The following is a 6,655-nucleotide window of genomic DNA, read 5'->3' as shown; positions in this document are numbered from 1 at the left end:
GCAGTGATAAGGTACGGTGGATAGACAGCATCATTTTCACAAAAGTTATTTCTAAAGTGCTTCCCCTTTGCTGACAACCATGTGTATATTTCCTCTTTTGAGTTATAAAGTGTTGCCATTTAATAGAGATGAAGAAGATAATTTTTTTTCCTTTGGTTATAAAAGGCCAACTAGATTTTTAAACTCAAAACAGTTCATTAGGCATCAGTTTAAGTGTAGCTATGCAGAAATCTCAAGGATTGTTTTTTAAAAAATGTCCTTAGTGAAGTCAATTATTAGGCAGGAAATCAAAGATTCTATTTTGATTTTTAAATACATGTGCAACTGAACCACCATTAGTAGAGAAAATAAAAAAAAATACATTTATTTAAGGTGTAAATTGTAAGCTAGTCACACTCACAGATAACATCTCATCAAATGTGCTCTTGAGAGTCAGGTGTTGAAGGCCAATTTAATGAAGAAGAAATCTGAAGCTAAGTGATGGGTCTGTGTTTTGAATCCTACTTCTGTCTCATACCAGAATCCACTCTGTTCCCCAGACACTGTTAAGAAATGTTTTGTAAACAGGAGGGTCTGGGTTGCATGCACCACGCTCACTCCCTTGGGAACCCATACTCCCAAGTAAATGACTGTGTTAAATTACATTAAATGCGATTCAAATGCTTTACAAGGTAAGTGAACCAGCCCACTTATTAAATATAAGCAGAAAAGAATGAAGATATATGTTCATGATCTATTTTCCAGACAGTACGCACTAAATAAGGAAGCCATATCCATGTAGAATCTTTTTCTTTTTTTTTTATTTCAAAATTTGAAAGAGGACTTTGAAACCTTTAATAAAAATCCTCAACATGGTCCCTCAGCAGTAACTAATCCTGTTTTCACTTTTAGAATGGGATGAATCTCTTACCTTCCTAACCTTCAGCATTGCTATAAGGCTCAAAATGAAGCAAAATATTAGATGTGAATATCTCTGCAAAATATAAAATCATTTATGAATATAAGAATTGGTTTCACTGCTAGCCCTGAATTTCGGCTCAATTAAGTGTTTGACAAAGAAACTATTTTGATCATTGCAAAAGTTCTGGTTCCAGTATTCTCCTATATTATATTTAAGACATAGTCAGTGAATTTTGGGAATAAGAGATAAACATTAATTTGGGTTTAGAGGTCACTCTTTATACCCTGAGCTCTGTAATGTTACAGGAAGAGCACTCAGTGTGGAATGCAAGAGTCTCACCCTAAACCCACGATCTCACCGAATGCCAAAAGATTCTTTGACAAATTGCTATTCATTTGAGTGTGGATTTCATTGACCAGACCTACTGTGCCAGAATTAATGTAACCCTTCTCTGGACCCTAAAGTGTTTCTCATTTTCAGGGGATTCTTGCCTTTGTTGAACTGTCCCTGAATGTTCATTAATTTCGATGAGAGGTAAATGTCAACTTGAAACTAAAGGTGATCTAAATGCCGCAGCACCCTATGAGTATTAAAATAAAGAGTGCTCATGAATTAATGAGCCCAGGGGACACTTATTCCGGATGTTGCGGTTCAACGTTGACCTCATCCGCATGCTCGGAAAACTGGGCATCGCAGGCACCAGGTCACAGTGCGTAAGAGAGCTGCTTGGTTATGAGCTACAAAATGAGTTGGCATTATCATTTTAAATGTTAATAATGCACTTCAAAAGAACTTGGGCCACTTCCCAAAATAATATAATTCTAGCTCAATGGGAAGCAGTGCCTGTGGTATAAAGAACACAGAAATAGAAATGGGAATACCCAGTTTCCTTTATCACCTTTGGCATTAATTCTTTGTGTCAGTTCAGAAATATGGCTTAAATCCTCAACTATTCCCCCTACTCCTTGCCTCCTTCCACCTCATGCTGCTCCTAGGGGGAAAAAAAAAGTCTTATTTTTATCAGTGTAATATGTTCACCAGGTTAAATATAAAATGGAGAAAAACAGTGTTTAAAATGAAAACTTAGTCACTTGCCCCCAAAGCTTCTTTTATCCATTGTCTCCTGAACATCAGGATTGCCAGCTTCCAAGCATCTACCACCCTCAAACCAATACCCAAAGACAACCAGCTTTCATGGGCCCTGTACTGGATTCTTCCACCTCTCTTTCCTTTTTCTTTTTCTCTTTTTTTGCAGTTGTCCACTTATCTCCAAACAATGTATCTGTCCCTTTATTTTAAGTTGTTTCACCTTTTTAGACTACAAATTCACATTTTACAAATGAGGTACTAAATGTTCCCCATTTTTGTAGTGCTCCCCTTTCGCTCCAAATCTTTGAAAGATATCTTACTGTTTTTCTTTCTACTTTAGGTAACTTGGAATAATATATAGCAATCTCAATTATCTCTCTCTCTCCCAGAGTATCTCTTCATTTCAGAGTTGGTATATACTGACACTGATTCTGTCACTATCCTGCTCCCAAACACTTAAATTATATATTATTTGTACCTTAAATTATATATCAACATTACTAAGGTATATGAAGAAGAGGCCAAAAGTTCACCTTCTGTTCTGTATTAATTAAGTTACCAAGCTTTTATCTAAATCTTTATTCAAAAAGTTATCATAATATCTGCAATAATTATATGATATTATTTATTGCAGATACTATTCACTACAAAGTGAAGAAGTTACTATTTCCTCTCCCAAAAGGCCTATTGTGATGACACTTGATGGGAGAAGCAAATGCCTGTTTCATCACATCGAGATGTCTCTGTCTTCTTAACTCTTGCAGTGGTTACGTTCCTCCATTTTTCTTCTAGATGTTCTCTTTGGGCCACATTCATTCCCTGTACTATACTAAACCACCTGCCTTTTAAGCCTATTCATAGCTATTTTACTGACATTCAGTTTCAGTACTCCTGAGGTTGATAGACTCTTTCTTATAGTATTTCATATTTTTCTCTCCTTTGGTATTTTCTGCTTTATTTTTTTCTCAATTAATTTTGTCAGAAAATAAACCTAAATTTCTTAGTATTTTCATGTTTGACTTTTTTCTCCCACACATGATTGACTTTCTGGCTTGGGTGTAGGTTGTTTGGCAGACCCCTTTGTCACTCTGAAGGCCTCTGTCTATTCTCTTCTGGCATCCTTCTGGCTTAAGGACGGCTTCCCTAATGGCTCAGATGGTAAAGAATCTGCCTGCAATTCAGGAGACCCAGGTTCAATCCCTGGGTAGGGAAGATCCCCTGGAGAAGGGAATGGCAACCCACTACAGTGTTCCTGCCTGGAGAATTCCATGGACAGAGGAGCCTGGCAGGCTTCAGTACACAGGGTCCATGCTGCTGCTGCTGCTGCTAAGTCACTTCAGTCATGTCTGACTCTGTGCGAGCCCATAGACGGCAGCCCACCAGGCTCTGCCATCCGTGGGATTCTCCAGGCAAGAACACTGGAGTGGGTTGCCATTTCCTTCTCCAGTGCATGAAAGGGAAAAGTGAAAGTGAAGTCGCTCAGTCGTGTCCGACTCTTAGCGACCCCATGGACTGTAGCCTACCAGGCTCCTCCATCCATGGGATTTCCCAGGCAAGAGTACTGGAGTGGGGTGCCATTGCCTTCTCCATGGGTCACAACTAAGCAGCTGACACTTTCCCTCTCACTGGCTTAACGGTTATTAAATGCCCCTACACTTTAGCCTTATGGCTGTATCACTTATTTTGGTCTATGTCTGAATATTTGAGCTTTGTCTCAACTTCTAGGACTAAGACCTGCTCTTGCAAATTCATTGGACTCCATGAAGTAGCTTCTTTGCCTAACAGAGCCTTGGATTTTGGCTTTTATCCCCAAATCTAAACCTATCCTGTCATTATCTTGTGATATGAATTCTAACACAAAACAGGCTGCTATTAATTACCTGTATCTTCTTGTTTTTAATTGATAGGGGACTCGGAATATCAAAGGCCTTAAGAATCTGTACTTTGAGTTGAAATCCCTAATGAGGTCTGTGTTCTCCTGTGAGGATTGTGTTCATTTTCTCTTTCTTTTATATAATGAATTAATCACACTCTGCCTATCACTTTATTCTGCCATTTGTTCTACAGTCTTGTACCATTTCTCCATTTCACCTAACGTCTTGTTTTTAAATTTCATTCATCCCCATGGATCTGAGTTTGTCTCCTTTTGTTTGGCTTTCCCCTGGCAACAGCCCCTATGATGGATTTCAATCTCTATAATTTCTATTACAAGTGCATTCTCTAGTGGTGGCTACCTGGGCATTAACCTCTCTGGAGCCTCATCTCATCTTTGGAGGAATGAAGGGTAAGATGGAGGGCAGAGAAAAGACTGATGACCGAGAACCAATAAATCAGCTTTGTTTTTTCCATTTTTTTCCCCCAATACTCTTGAAATGATCTTAACTTGTGTCCCTGGCTCCAGTCATATCCCTGATCATGCATACACCAAACTGATGCCAGAATTATTTTTGAAAATCATCCAAGACATTATATTTGCCTGCTCCCATATTGCAAACATCAAAAATTGCAGCACCTGATTAAGACACAGTTTTTCATGAAGAGATGAAGAAAAGTGTTTTTCTGAGATTTCGAGGGGCCTCAATAAAGAAGACCAGATTATCAAGACTGTCCTGTAAGAGAGTGGATGTGATAGGAGATGGCTGGACTGAATTCCAAGGAATTGAGGGAGGATGTAATGGTATATGTGATATGGGAGGCTATGATGGAGGATAATGTGCCCCTGCCCCTCCCACTTTTTAATAAAGTCAGTAAACAAGAAGTTCTGAGTGGGATTTGATGTGCCCCAGTAAACAAAGAATGAGATCTTTGTGCTCATCTGATATGATTCAGAAACAAGAAGGTTGTTTAAATTCATGAGTAGAATCTAAGTGCAGGATGTAAAGTTCAAGTACAAAATTGGCAGAAAGATTGAGTTTACACAGGAATTAGAACAGAGGGTTAGGACAATTTATATTCCGCATTATACAGAACCAGAGACCATGATCACTCATGTATTTCCTCACCCAGCCTCTAATTCAGGGTTTCTATCTAGCATTTCTGTACAGGAAGAGAAACATTGGTGTTGAAGTCTGACAGAGTTGTCCTCAAAAACAGTTCACTTTATAAACTGTGTGATTTTGAGCAAATCATTTTACTACTGTGTGCCCCAGGGTGGCTGTGAGGTTGACTTGAGACAAATTTAAAAGCATTGATGACATTTTACCTGATTTGTATTTTGTTTTATCAACTTTGCCTAACTTGTGTCTTTCTAATGATTAAGAATATTTCCCAAATTCCATGATAAGCAATTATGTTGACCGAGGAGTTCTTTCTTATGTCATTCCAAAAGCTGTATCCCCACAGCTTTCACTAACTAGCTGGGTAGAATTTTATGGAACTGAGAAAAGTCAGATCTTTGAACTAGGTCACAAGATATGTGTTCAAGAGGAGGCATTAAACTTGAGTCTCCCATGAATTTCTCCTCTCCTAGAGGCAGTTTCCCTGCTGGGAGTTCATTCTAGGTAGGTAGAAGTATTTTTCTCTAAGATTCTTTGAAAATGAGGATAGCAATAAGTATGTAGCTATATAACTATATCTTATTCTACTTTTAGAGTGTTATTTTGATTATCCTTCATGACAGATAGACAGTGCCAACAATGGACTACACAAACAATTTAATATCCTCTTTGAAGTAATTAGAATAGATCAAACTCATCTCCCTGCAACCTTTTGGAAAACTCTCTAAGGCTTGCTCCAAACCTTGAAAGCAGCTGGATCAACATGATCTTTAATCCAGGGAGCAATCTAGTCCCCTCTGTATGCATAGGGAGCAACCCACTTACCTTTGTAAAGCTTCCCTATTAGGCTGCCATATTTGACAGTTAGCTGTCTCAAGATGGATGTTTTCACAAGTGCCGTAAGCTTTGGGCATTCAAGATAACTCAGTAATTTTAAGTGAAAACATGCATTACAGAAGCAATCTTACACTTGCTGTGCTTAATAATATTTAAGAGTGTACAATCACATTTATTCTTGCTTTCATTTCAGCAGACACACTATGGGGAATACTAAGTAGTTAGACTTAACCATTATTATTGCAATCCATCTGATTCTTTTCCTTGTAAATGAATCTTTAATTAGTTAAGTTGCCACCACTGTGCTCATGTTTACAAAGTGAAGCTCTTTAAGACTAAGTTCTTGAAATTTGAAATAAACAACAATCCCTGGCTTTCTGTTGCTTCTTTAAAGTAGTAGAGATGTACCTTACTTGCTGCAAAGTTTTCTTTAGGCATGATGAGCAACAAGAGTCAAGCATTTAACTTTCCAACTACTAAACTGGTGAACCCCAAGAAATGCCTGATAATGAGTTATCGCAGAGCATATTGAGTGGATTTAGCAATAAGAACCCCTGACAGTTCATGAGAGTGGACTGTAGGAGGGGGCAGGTCACACAGCAGAAACAGTCCAGAACTTGGGAGATTTGTACATAGTTGTTGTTCAGTCACTCAGTCATGTCCGACTCTTTGTGACCCCATGGACTATAGCACCCCAGGTTTCCCTGGCCCTCGTCATTTCCAAGACCTTGCTCAAACCCAAGTCCATTGAATCAGTTATACCATCCATCCATCTCATCCTCTGTCATTCCCTTCTCCTCCCGCCTTCAATCTTTCCCAGCATCAGGGTCTT

At 38.6% G+C, this 6,655-nt stretch overlaps 1 long non-coding RNA gene across 1 annotated transcript; it reads right to left on the bottom strand.

Moving 5' to 3' along the window:
* Nucleotides 1-2,131: 2,131 nt before the first annotated feature.
* Nucleotides 2,132-5,946, bottom strand: LOC145540913 (uncharacterized). The gene is made up of 2 exons (XR_014078631.1): nucleotides 4,087-5,946; nucleotides 2,132-3,231 (listed from the first exon to the last, which is right to left on the bottom strand). It is a non-coding gene; the product is annotated as an uncharacterized LOC145540913 (long non-coding RNA).
* Nucleotides 5,947-6,655: the final 709 nt, after the last annotated feature.

Source organism: Giraffa tippelskirchi, chromosome 3, assembly GCF_054371585.1.
Source record: "Giraffa tippelskirchi isolate mGirTip1 chromosome 3, T2T-mGirTip1v1.2.pri, whole genome shotgun sequence".
NCBI lineage: Eukaryota > Metazoa > Chordata > Mammalia > Artiodactyla > Giraffidae > Giraffa > Giraffa tippelskirchi.
This window is presented reverse-complemented; position numbering and strand designations above follow the sequence as displayed.